Source organism: Peromyscus eremicus, chromosome 4 (genome assembly GCF_949786415.1).
Source record: "Peromyscus eremicus chromosome 4, PerEre_H2_v1, whole genome shotgun sequence".
In the NCBI taxonomy this organism is placed as follows: domain Eukaryota; kingdom Metazoa; phylum Chordata; class Mammalia; order Rodentia; family Cricetidae; genus Peromyscus; species Peromyscus eremicus.
The window spans coordinates 139,819,687-139,832,951 of NC_081419.1; positions in this window are offsets into that span (position 1 = coordinate 139,819,687).

Below are 13,265 nucleotides of genomic sequence, written 5' to 3' on the forward strand. Positions count from 1 at the left end.
TGAAGGGTAGGCTGGGGGCTGCCCAGTGGTAGTGGGAGAGAAGACAGGGCATTTCTCATGGTCTGTCTCTGCCAGGCCCAGGCTGAGCCTTTGCTGTGGCTCTGGCTTTGTCCAAGGTCTCCTGGGCCAGCCCTGGCCTGGTCCACCCAACGGCCACTGCATGAGAATAAATCAATTTCTTCCCCAGGGAAGATGAGTGCTCACGTCATCGACATCCTGCGATGCCAGCTTCAGCATGGCCAGGAGAAAACAGTTAACCCATTTACTAGCGAGTATTTGGAAGCCGAACTTACTGGAGACAGAGGCCAAGCAGGCTTCCAGCCCATAAAAGCAAACAGGGCTCGGTACTGTCCCAACAGACCTGCCATTTGGCTGCTAAATGGGAAAAAGTGTCTGCTAATGACCTTGGCATCTGGGGAAAGGAAGGAGGCCTGTCCGAAGAATTTCCAGACAGAGGTCCTAGGATTTTGGTCAGCATGTCTGGGCTAGAAGAGCTGCGAGGATCCAGACAGGACACAAGAAGGAAACCTTAAAAGGGCCGTTTCTTATGTCTGTGAGATGGCCAGCTTGAGGCACATGACTCACAGCCCGCATCCCTGTGCATCCTTCACTGTCCCACGCGGATCCAGAAAGGTCTGGTGTGAGGGAAGAGAGGTGGAGTGAATGAGGGCTTATAGACCGGTCTACAAATCACTGCAGCTTTTACTGCCCTGATAAACTGGATGGGCCTTTACTGCCTCATCTTTATAACCCAGTGAGAAGCTAATCTTGGTTGTCAACCTGATGGGATAGGATCACCATGGAAACAAACCCCTAGGCGTGTCTGTGAGGGAGTGCTTGGATTAGGTTAATGGAGGTGGGAAGAGCTATTTTGCGTGAAGATGGTGTCATCTCATGGGCTGGGGTCTCACAGGACTTCAGAAAGAGGAGAAACTGTGCCACGTACAAACATTCATCCCCACTGCGTCCTGACTGTGGGTGCAGTGTGACCAGCCACTTCCTGCTCCTGCCACTGTGCCTTTTCCACCAGGATGGACTGTGAGCCCAAATCAACCTCTCCTTTTAAAATTGCTTTTGTCTGTCATTCTGCAGCAGCAGCAAGATAAGATCTAATACATCAGCATGTTCTGAGACATGGGAACAGAGTATGTGGTCCAAGAGGCATCTGTCACCTTCTTTGGTACCTGTGTCCCATGAAATCGGTCACCACTTCACCTACCTTGGGCAGGCTGTGAAAGACACTTAGGCTCCTGGCCATCTCCCAGCTGCATTTCCCCATTCTCAGTGAGAGAGACAACCCTGTCACATCTCACCTACCACTCACCAGCAAGAAGAGCTGGAGACTATGGTGGATGGGTCCTTTCTTTGTCTCCATAGCCAAGCAAGCCTGGACATGATGCTGGTTAGCTTTTTGTCAACTTGATACAAATTCGAGTCATTTGGGAAGAGGGTACCACAATTGAGAAAATGTCTCCATCAACTCAGCCTGCAGACAACTCTGTGGGCCATGTTCTTGATTAATGATTGCTGTAGCTGCCTAGCTCAGCAATGTGAGCAATGCCAGCCCTGGGATGGTGGTCCTAGGTTATTTAAGAAAGCAGGCTGAGCAAGCTATGACAGGCAAGCCAGTAAGCAGCATTCCCCATGGCTTCTGCATCACTTCCTGCCTCCAGGTTCCTGCCTTGACCTCCTGCCCTGACTTCCATGGTGATGGAGTGTGGCCTGGGAGTTGAAGATGAATAAACCCTTTTCCCCTCAAGTTGCTTTTGGTCATGGTGTTCTTCATAGCAACAGAACCCTGACTTCAACAGACATTGTGCTTGCTGCCCACACATTTCTTTCTCACATATGTGATCTACAGGTGGGAATTATTCCAAGTCTTAGCTTGATGTTCACTCAAAAGCGAGGAAGGTAGAGTTAGATCTGAGTTAGTGCCCACACAGATTCAGAACGCAGACCTTAGGAGATGATTTCTACTTTACACCAGGTGTAAGCTTGAGACGCCCCAAGCCATCCACATTTCCAGGCAACTGGTTACAAATTCAGGCATTTCTATGACCCTCCTAGGCTCCACAATTCACCAAAATGTCACACAGAATTTGGGGAAACGCTACGCGGTGGTTCTTCTTTATTTATTGCTCTGTTTTCTGCAGCTTCAGTAACCTGCGGTTGGCTGTGATTTTAAAAATTAAGTGGAAAATCCTAGAAATAGAAGATTCCTGAAGCCGGGCAGTGGTGGCGCACGCCTTTAATCCCAGCACTCGGGAGGCAGAGCCAGGTGGATCTCTGTGAGTTCGAGGCCAGCCTGGGCTACCAAGTGAGTCCCAGGAAAGGCGCAAAGCTACACAGAGAAACCCTGTCTCGAAAAACCAAAAAAAAAAAAAAAAAAAAAAAAAAAGAAGATTCCTGAGTTTTAAGTTGTATGTCCTTCTGACTAGTGTGAGAGATCACTCTTGCCCATTCCATCCCACCAGGACATGAATCATTGCTCTATCCAGTGTATCCACAGTGTATATGGTACCTACCTGTTGCTTACCTTTAGCCACCTTAGTTATTAGAGTGTTGCAGTGTTGTAGGACTTGTGTGCAGTTGAGTCTTGTGTAGCACCCTGACACCATGTTGTAATAACTATGTCACTCCCTTCACTTTCTCTTATCACACAGGCATGGTGGCGTATCACCCATCACCTGACAGTGAGATATTTGAGAAAGCCACATTTACATAACTTTAAAATACATTTTTAATCTACTTATTTATTTATAGATTGATGATGTGGATGTGTATGGGTATGCATATGCCACAGTGTACAGGTGGGGATCAAAGGACAACTTGCAGGAGTCAGTTCTCTCTTTCTACCATTTGGGTTCCAGGGATTGAACTCAGGCCTTTAGGCTTGGTGGCAAGCACCCTTAACCCACCGAACCATCTCACTGGCCCTCACATAACTTCTTATAATAGAAAGCTCTATTGCTCCGTATTATTGCCATTCATCTCTTACTGAAGCTAATTGATAAAGCAAGCTTTAACTGGGCAGTGGTGGTGCACACCTTTAATCCCAGCATTCAGGAGACAGAAGCAGGCAGATCTCTGTGAGTTCGAGGCCAGCCTGGTCTATCTATCTACAAAGCGAGCTCCAAGACAGCTAGGACTGTTACACAGAGAAACTCTGTCTGGAACAAACAAACAAACAAACAAACAAAAACAAATAAATCAAGTTTTATCAGAAGCATGTATGATAGATGACCACCTTCTGGCATTCATGTGAACCCCTGGGTTGGGGGTAGAGTATCCCCAAATATCTTTTCTCCCTTTTTCTCAAATACCATTGTCTTAGTTTCATTTCTTATCACCATGATAAAATACTTTAATAAAAATAACATAAAGGGAGAACAGGTTTATTTGGCTTATAATTCCAGGTTACAGTCTACTGTTTGGGGTAGTCAAAGTGGCAGAAACTTGACGCAACTGGCCACATACCTCTGTAGTCAAAGGCATCAAGCAGTTAATTAATTAATTAATGTACATGCTAGTGCTCAGCTCAATGTCTCTACTCTTACACTTTTCAGAATCCTCTGCCTAGGGAATGGTGCTACCCATAGTAGGCAGATCTTCCCAGCTCATTAGCATAATCAAGACACGCCCCCCAGATGTCCACAAGCCAACCTGATCTAGACAATCCCTCAATGAGACTCCCTTCCAAGGTGATTCTAGATCTGATCAAGTTGTCAGTTAAAACTAACACAGTGTCTTAGTTAGGTTTTTCATTGCTGTGAAGAGACACTATGATCACTGCAACTCTTATAAAGCAAACATTTAATTGGGGTGGCTTGCTTACAGTTTCAGTTCAGTCCATTATCATCATGGCAGGGAGCATGTCAGTCTTCAGACAGATGTGGTGCTGGCTTGCAGGCAACAGGAAGTTGACTGACAGACACACTGAGGGAAGCTTGAGCAAAAGAGACCTCAAAGCCCGCCCCCACAATGACACACTTCCTCCATCAAAGCCTCACCTCCTAAAAGTGCCACTTCCTGTGGGGTCCATTTTCATTCAAACCACCACACACAGGAATCTCGCATTTCAATTTCAATCCCTTTCCATTTTCTTATTTCCTATAAACAGTCAGGGGTCTTCCCAGACAACAGACTTTCCCACTGTACTCCTAGACCCTCGCTGGACCTTGAACTTCCTGCCTGGAGTAAATAATTAGGCCACTGTGCTGAGGTCATCCCCATCTAGGAACAAAATCTTGTAACCTCTGGCCCATTAGAAAAAAAGACCAAATTGACCACAGGGTCTTGTGGAAAATCCCTCCTGTGTGTCTCACATAAACAGGTCCATCTGTTTCTTCCCCAGCTCCACAAATCTTCAAAGGCCCTGTTGATGGTAAAGAAAGAGGTAGAAAGATTTGGATTGTCTGGTTGCCAGCTCCACACCTACAGCACTGTCAAGCTCTTGGATCCATGCTCGCTCCTGAGCGCAGATGTTTATGCATAGAGGGGCTCTGAAGCCCAAAGGAAAATATTGTCTTTAGATGTGCCAGCCAGAGAGTCCTGAGCTACAGACTCGCATCTTCAGACAAGAAGCCAGTGTGTGGCGGAGGGCAGGGTTGCTGGCGAGAGAACTCAGACTGGCCAGGGCACGTTACAATACTTCTTCTCTCCCATACTTTGTGTGTGTGTGTATGTTTGTGTGAATACGGATACACCTGTGTTTTGGTGTCTGTAAAAGCCAGAGGACACCCTTGGGTGTCCCTCCTCAGGTGCTGTCTGTCATTGCCCCTCCCCACTTTGAGACAAGATTCCCTCACTAGCCTGGAGCTCACTGATTTGATTAGACTGGCTAGGGCCAGCAAACCCCAGGTACCTACCTGTCTCTGTGTCCCCAGCCCTGGGATAACAAGTGTCCAGCCCCATGTTTGGTTTTCTTACGTGGATTCTAGGGATGGAACTCAGGCTCTTGTGCATACAAAACAGGCACTTTGCTGATCGAGTCTTCTCTCTAGCCCTGACTCACAGCACCGGTGTTGGTGAGGACAGCAGGGAGGTCCTGGCATGAAGAACATGCAAGTGACAAAGAGAAAGGGCCTGAGGTCAGGACCTCCATATGTGATGGACAGCCTGCTTCCTTGGATCCAGAGGGAAGGACTAAATCTGCCCACCAAATGCCTGAAAGTGGGGTCCTTTGCAAGTTCAGTGGTTCGTATTTGCTGGTTGCAAGAGTGTGTTAACCTGACCATAGCCTTGATGGTGGTGGGGGTGGGGGTTCGTGAAAAAGGGTCTGATTTCAGGCAAGCTTCCTTGGCTCAAGGATCGACATCTCCCCTTCAAGTCAGAGTAATCAGAACAGGGATTTGATTGGCTCACACAGGTGAAGCCGGTGGAAAATTCTCTTTTATATGCACGTGTATACAGGTGTGCGTGTGTGTGCGCGTGCGTGTGTGTGCGTGCGTGTGTGCATGCATGTGTGTGTGTGTGTGTGTGTGTGTGTGTGTATAGTGAAGCTGTTTCTCGGGAGATGTCTGCCTTGATTTTTGCAACAGGGTCTCTCACTGGGATCTGGGATCACTGACTAGGCAAGGTTGGCTCACCACTGAGCCCCAGGGATCCACCCATCTTTTCCCCACAGTGGGCATTTGGCTCCCTATGTGGGTGCTGGGCATCAAACTTAGGTAGTCATGCTTGTGTGGCAAGCACTTACACTTACTGATTTGTCTCCCCTGCTCCAGGCTCCAGAATCCTGAAGTTGAGAGTTGGACTAGCTAGTTTTCATGTCAACTTGACACCTTCTTAGCATCACCTAAGAAGAGGGAACCTCAACTGAGAAAATCCCCCCATCAGATTGGACTATGGGCAAGCCCATGGGACATTTTCTTGATTGATGATTGATGATTGATTGATGTGAGAGGGCCCAGGTCACTGTGAGTGGCACCACCTCTGCACTGGTGAGACTGGGGTATAAGAAAGCAGGCTGAGGGGGCTGGAGAGGCGGCACAGCAGTTAAGAGCACTGGCCGCTCTTCCAGAGGTTGTGAGTTCAGAAGAAAGAAAGAGAGAAAGAGAGAAAGAGAGAGAGAAAGAAAGAAAGAAAGAGAGAAAGAGAAAGAAAAAGAGAGAAAGGGAGAAAGAAAGAAAGAAAGAAAGAAAGAAAGAAAGAAAGAAAGAGAGGAAGGAAGGAAGGAAGAAAGAGAAGGAGGGAGAGAGGGAGGAAGGAAGGAAGGAAGGAAGGAAGGAAGGAAGGAAGGAAGGAAGAGAAAGCAAGCAAGCAGGCTGAGCAAGTCATGGGGAGCAAGCCAGTAAGCAGTGTTCCTTCATAGCTTCTGCTTCAGTTCCTGCCTTGAGGTTCCTGCCCTGAGTTCCCTCAGTGATGCAGTGTCACCTGAGAGTTGTAAGCTGAAATAATCCCTGTCCTCTCCAAGTTGCTTTTGGTCAGCAAACTAAGACAGGAGTCCTCACAGAACCAAGTCAAGCTTCCAAACACATGAATAATGCAACAGGTTCCTTCAGGGAAGCAAAACTCCACATCTATGGAATCAGGGACAGAACAGGTCCGCCCTGCGCTGTAAGACTAAAGGAAGAAAAGGGGATGCTGGGAATATTCCGGCATTCTGCTGTCTTAGCTCTCCCAGCTCCAGCTTCTCCTGGAGAACTGAGAAGAGATGTCTAAAAGCTTCTGGTGTGTGTGTGTGTGTGTGTGTGTGTGTGTGTGTGTGTGTGTGTGTGTGTGAAGAGTGATGTGGGAGTCAGTACACGCTATACTAGACTTTCCCCAGATCAATTTTCTTTCAATATCAAGCCTGTTGAAGGGAAAAGTCCAAATTTAGTGCTAATATATTTTAATCAATTTCTCAGCCTTTGCTAATATTCCTGAAACAAGAGGTCACTTCTCCAACCTTGGGTTACTGTGACAGATGGTGTTAATTTTCAACTGGACTGAATGCACATGGAGTCCCCTAGAAGACACCTCCAGGTACACCCAGGGGGGATTAGTGAGCCTCTGAGAGTACCTTGAGGGATTATATTGATTATATTTAATTGAGACGGGAAGACTCACACAGAAAGTGGGCAGTGGGCAGCACCATTCCCTAGGCTTGGGTCACAGATGAGTCTGTGTAAAGAGGAGAAAACTGAGCAGAAGCCATCATTGCTGTCTTGTTTGTGACTGCGGGTGTCACGTGACCAGTTGCTCCTGCTGCTCAGCTTTCCCACATGACAGACTGTAGCTCGAACTGTGAGCAAAATAAACCTTTCCATCCCTGAGTTGCCTTAGTCAGCGTGTCTTCTTACAGGGATAGAAAAGTAACTATGATGGGCACCTTGTGGGGGGCAGCGCTGGGCCAGAATTACCACCTGCGTTTTCTTCTCATCAGTCTTGATTCCCTCAACAGAAGGAATTATTCTGGCTTTGTTTTATGATCTCTCTCTCTCTCTCTCTCTCTCTCTCTCTCTCTCTCTCTCTCACACACACACACACACACACTTAAAATTTATTGCTATGCCTTGAATATGAAACATCCCCACAGGCTCATGTATCTGAACACATTGTCCCCAGCTATGGGACCTTTGAGACTAGTGGCCTAGCTGGAGGGCATAGGTCACAAGGGACAGTCTGTGAAGTTATATCCTGGCTTTGTTTCCAGTCCTGATTCCTGCCTCCTGACCCACTAAGATATGAGAAATGGCCACCTCTTGGTCCTGCCACCCCAGACATAGTGCCCTCCCTGCCTTGATGGGAGTACCCCCAAAACTGTGAGCCCAAATAATCCTTCCTCCTTCAAGTTATTCCTGTCAGGTGTCTGCCACAGGGAACAAGAAAAGTAGCTACTACCCCTGTCATGCACTACGATCATGACCATCTCAGACCATAGACGGAGGTTGGCACATCTCCATTGCTGCTGATTCCTGATGGATGGGCATGGGAAGTGTTCCCTGCCCACCCTACCTGCCACACTTGGATCCTGGGACAATCGAGAAGGGGATGCAGGCATTGTGACTTCCTGGGTTGCTCTTCCTGGAGGGGCTGGGATGGAGAGTGCAAAGGCAACTGGGAAGTGGGCGCATCATAAAGCAGAACATGAGAAGATGCTACAAGATGCAGAAATATGAAGTAGGAATTCAGCTGACTATGGTAAAAGCTATTACCTGGAAGAGTTAACAACTCTTCCAGAGGATAAAGCCAAGTCTTAAGGAGTCTTGTGATACTGGTTTTTGAAGATTAGCTGTTTCCTGCAATGAATTTCTCGTGTGCTATTGTAGCTTTTCCATTCCTAGAACAGTATGTTGATCATTCATTGGGCACAGTTTCTTCTATACAATTAAAGTATTTGGATAACTTTCTCCAACTGTGTTAACAACAGACACAGTCAAGACCCCTAATTTCAGGCCTTTCTGTAATTATTGTCATTAGCAACATCCGGCCAGGACCTTCTCCAGATGAGAGTATCTTATCTGAGATACTCCCGAGACTTTCTAAGAACAGACCGCAGATAGATAGCAAGCATCCAGACTATCCATTAGAGAAAGCCAGGCGGATGTGCTAACTAAGCTTAACCTTCCCCTTTCCAAGTCTTATCTCTAGCTCTAGATCTCTGTTTAACAGTCAACCCAGAACTAAAGGGCTTTTACACACCAGGTACATCAAGCTGTGATGCAGGTTGCCTAGTTACCAAGTACACTTCCCCCACCCTGCCAGAAAATGGGCAGCCGAGTTAAGCTGAGAGAGATATGGCTCCAAAGGAATAAAAGGCAGTTTTATTTTCACTCAGTGACTTATAGAATCCTAACACTTTACCTAACCACTTCTAAGAATATAGTTTGAGAACACATATCCCCCTCTTCAGATCTATTAACTGAATTTAGCCTTTAGTTGATTCATTCCCATTAGCCATTTCCCTTTTGAGTTGCTATGACAGCTGACAATTACTGCTCTTTATGTGGATCTTATCACCCCTCCTTTTGACCCTGTGAGAATTCAAGCCTGTGTGATCTTGCCTTGGCCAGAGAATTGCTGCTTTGTATGGGTATCTAACTGAAAACCTCAGAGATTTGGGTGGACTAGAAGAGAGAACTAGAAGAATGAGATGAAAGATGAGGAAGAATTAGATGGGAAAGAACTAGATGGGAGAATTGAGATAGAACTTAGAAAGAACAGCAGAAAAATACAGAGAGAAATCAGACAAGAAAGGAGCTAAGTATGAGAGCAGAATAGAAGCTGTATATATAGACAGAACTGACTTAGAAGAATAAAGTGAATGGACTAAAGAGTTTCCTGTATGTAGATTCATTTGATATCATCGAAGATTAGATTATCAGCTGGCTGTAGATTCTTCCATGGACCCTGGGAAAATACTATTGAGGAGCTGGACCCCAATAGTCTTTGTTAAGAAGAAGCCCAGGGTCCTCAAGAGGCTCAGGAATGAGATGTTTTCAAGCCAAAAAAATAAAAGGCCCTTGATGAATGTCTGAACTCATAGCGATAAAGGCGGGCCACTGAAGGACATCACCAGCATTGATGCTAATGTTCCCAGAAGATCTGAGAGTGGAGGCCAGCCGAACAGCTTCACATCCTGCCCGTCTCCACCCCCATTTCCATCACTGGAAACAGAACTTCCATTTGAGATGCTCACATGGCTTCTAGAAGGAGATGTTGCCAACCTCCCTCTCAGGTCAACACCATCCCATAAGAAGTCTTATGTGAGGAACATGTGCCTTTGTTCTCTGACTGCATGCCTCCTTCTGGGTCCCTGGAGTATGGACACTGGCTGGTGCTCAGCAGTTATCTTGTTTCTCAAAGCAGCCATGAAGAGGGAGGCCAGGCATAGAGTATCAGAAGTAGGAAAGGTGTGTGGTCCCCTTTGACCTCACAGAGCTTCAGTAACAGGTAAGGACACTCAATTCTCAAAGCTTCCTTTGGATAACAGAATATAAATATACAGTCTTGCATAAGTCACTCTTACATTGAATTTTCTGAGCTGTATCCCTATTGACATGGAACACAAGTGATTAATGAGATTGATTAGGTGGGAAGAAATTTCAAGAGTCAAGCAATACTTACTGCTTGTCGATCAAGTCTTTCATAGCCATGGTCCACCTGCCCCAGGACCCACCAGGCTCCTCCAGGGCCTCACATTCCCATCACATCCAGTGGTTGCTAGAGTACCCCCAACCTGCTCTAGAGCCTCCTGGCTGATTCCCTCTCTGCTCAGGGCCAGCTGAGTGTCAGCCCTTTATTCTGGCTGCTGCCCCAGCTGACTAACTCAAGCATTGTTGATGCCGTTCCCCACACTTGTCCAGCATCTGTTCCCCTGGCAGATGGCATTCCCACAGCCAGAGTGATGTCTGGCTTTCTCACAGTGGCCGCCTCAGAGTCTGTGCCCACGTGCCAGGTGCATCAGAGGCTCTTAGCAAGGTGCTTCGCTTCCCTCTTGTGACACACACGGTCTTGGCTGTAGAAGGCTTCTCTACGTGTTAGCAGAGCTGACTTCCAGAGGGCTTCCTTAGGTGATCCTGGCTGGGACCCTCCACCAAATGCACCAGTCTAAGAAGCATCCACCCCAGTCAACAGAAGACAGAACTCAACTTTGCCTGAATAAAGGCAAGTTGGGTGCTTCCCTAGAGAGTTGAATGTGACGCAAAATGTATCCTTTGCATGCTCTGTTCCATGGCCTAGCATGCTTGTCCATCTCCCAATCAGACCTTTCCCGAAGTCTACAGAGTGCTGTGTGGTCATGCCTGCCAGCCCCTCTCTCACTGTCCCTCGGTCACGTGGTCTCTTGGTCTCTCTGAGCAGCCACCACATGCAGCCTTTGAATTGCCTCTTCTCTCTACTAAGAAGTCTTATGCAAATGTCACCTCCTTTATGAGACATCCACTAACCTGCTCAGCTGATCCCCAGCCACTCCGTGCACCGTGGTTCTTCTTCCTCACACATGCCACAGTCTGCAGTTGTGGCCCACCTTCCCTCTCGAACAGTGGTTCTCAACCTTCCTAATGCTGCAGCCCTTTAATACAGTTCTTCATGTTGTGCTGACCCCAACCATCAAATTATTTTGTTGCTACTTCATAACTGTAATTTTGCTACTGTTATGAATTGCAATGTAAATATCTGATATGCACGATGAAAGGATCATTTGTCCCCAAAGGGGTCACAACCCGTAGGTTGGGAACCACTGCTCTAGAACATCAGTTCTGCCCTCAGCCAGAGCCTGTACTTTGGGCTATCTGCCCCCAAAACTGAATCACGAGGTCCCCAAGCCAGGCTGGCTCCTTTCTAGCGAGGCTTCCTCGGTGCCTCCCTACTGCTTAGCTATGCCATCCACGTGGACAAGGCTGCCTTGACCTTCCTGGCATGTGAGAAGATGGATGCAGGGTGAGTAGGGCATGTAACAGATGACAGATGCACTTCTAGGCTGGGGACACAGGTTCCTTCCCACGCCACCCCAACCCTCAGCCAGCTGACAGCAAACTAGTTCACCTCCAACCAAATCTGCTGCAGTCTTGGGAGCTCTGGAGGCTGGGCTTCAAGGTCCTGGAAGACTCTTGGTCTGAGCGGAATAAAAGCTAGAGTTGGGAGTCTCATCCAACGTGAGGTTTGGAAGTTTTTAATGAGTCACCAATCTGTATGTGGCCCTGACCTGCCTGTGCAACTTCATGTTTGACCATTGTCTCTAAGGTCGTTCTAGTGGCCATGCTGGCCCCAGAGCAGCCCCAGCTCTGGAGGAGTGGGTGTGGGGATGTATATATGCATGTATGGATAGGCTAATAAATAGATAGATGGACAGGTAGGTGGGTGGACAGGTGATAGATGTATGAACTAGTGGATAGATGGATGAATAGATAGGGAGACAGATGATGGATGGATGAATAGATGAACAGATAATTGGATGAATAGATAGACATATAGATAGATAGGAAGATGATGGATAGAGAGGTGGGTGGATGGCTGGGTAGGTGGTACCCCAGTGTGCTCTTGGTTGTGTGAACAAGTTTATCAGACTCTTGAGAATAAGCTTTCTAAGCAGGACTAGAAGGTATTTGCGACATTCAGCCCTAGGAGGGAGGATCAGGTGACACACAGCACTGTCACCAGCTGAGAAGTCTTCAGGAACAGTGGCAGGTAAACCCACAGAGAATCCTGCCCCAGAACAGTCCCTTTACAGTGGTCCCAGGAGAAGCAGCACAGACACCTCCGAGTTCTCAATGGAACAAAACTCCAAAGAGGAAATCCATGCAGCATCAGGGCCCTTTGGGGCCTCAGTTAACCCATTTGTCAAATGGAGCCTTAGGAGCCACCCACCCTCACAAGGAAGAAGGCAAGTGTGGAGGTGGAGGATGTGGTAACGGGCCAGAGTGTGCCCTGGTTCAAATCCTGACTCTCCTCCTTATCAGCAGAGTGACTTTGCCCAAGTTGTCGCTGACTCTGAGCCTCAGAGCCCAGGGTTCCCTCCAGGGCTCTGAGGATGCGCTATTGCAGAGCCCTGTAGTAAAGACTGATTCTCCTTGGTGGGACTACAGGACTGACGCCATATAGGCACTCGGTTAATGTTCCTACAATGAAGTAACTGGAAGAATGGCCACAGCCACAGTTTAAATCTTACCATTATTCTCTTTTTCCAGATCAGAAACTGAGGCCCAGAGACACCGATTATCCTCAGTCCCACAAGCTTTCCGGCTCTTACAGTCACATCCTCATGCTCGTCTGGGTCAGAGAGCAAGGTTTCCAGACTCCAGGCCTCAGAACATTGCCCGTCAGCCTCCCTTGAGTTCTTCTAGAATCAGTCTCCCTTTCAAGGCCCCACAGCCCTCTGAAGGGACAGAGCTGACTTCTTGAAATGGCCCTCAGCTGGTGGAACTCAAAAGGCTTCCCACTCTATTCCTCAGGCTCCTCTGGCCCCTCCAACCCCTCTGGCCCCTCACCATCTGGTCCTGGTCAGGGACCAGTGTCCTTACCAGCTGTACCACTTTGCCTGGCCAGGGACAGACGGTTCCCAGGGCTCCCTGCCTGGCCTTATGGACATGGGTTTGCCGCTGCCCTCGGCCAGTCCCTCCCTCCTCCTGCCTTATGGCTCCCAGAAGGCCATTTGGCCAAGATCCAGATTAACGGCATCTCAGCTTCAACAGGCAATACTCTGATTTATCATAAAACTGCCTTGGATTGAGCCCCAGGGACAGCACTAGGTCAGAGGGGACGGGGAGCCCACATCTGCCTGCCCACCTCCCCATGACTGGGATTTCCAGCCTCTCTCCCAGTCCTCCCAATGCCAGCCTGCT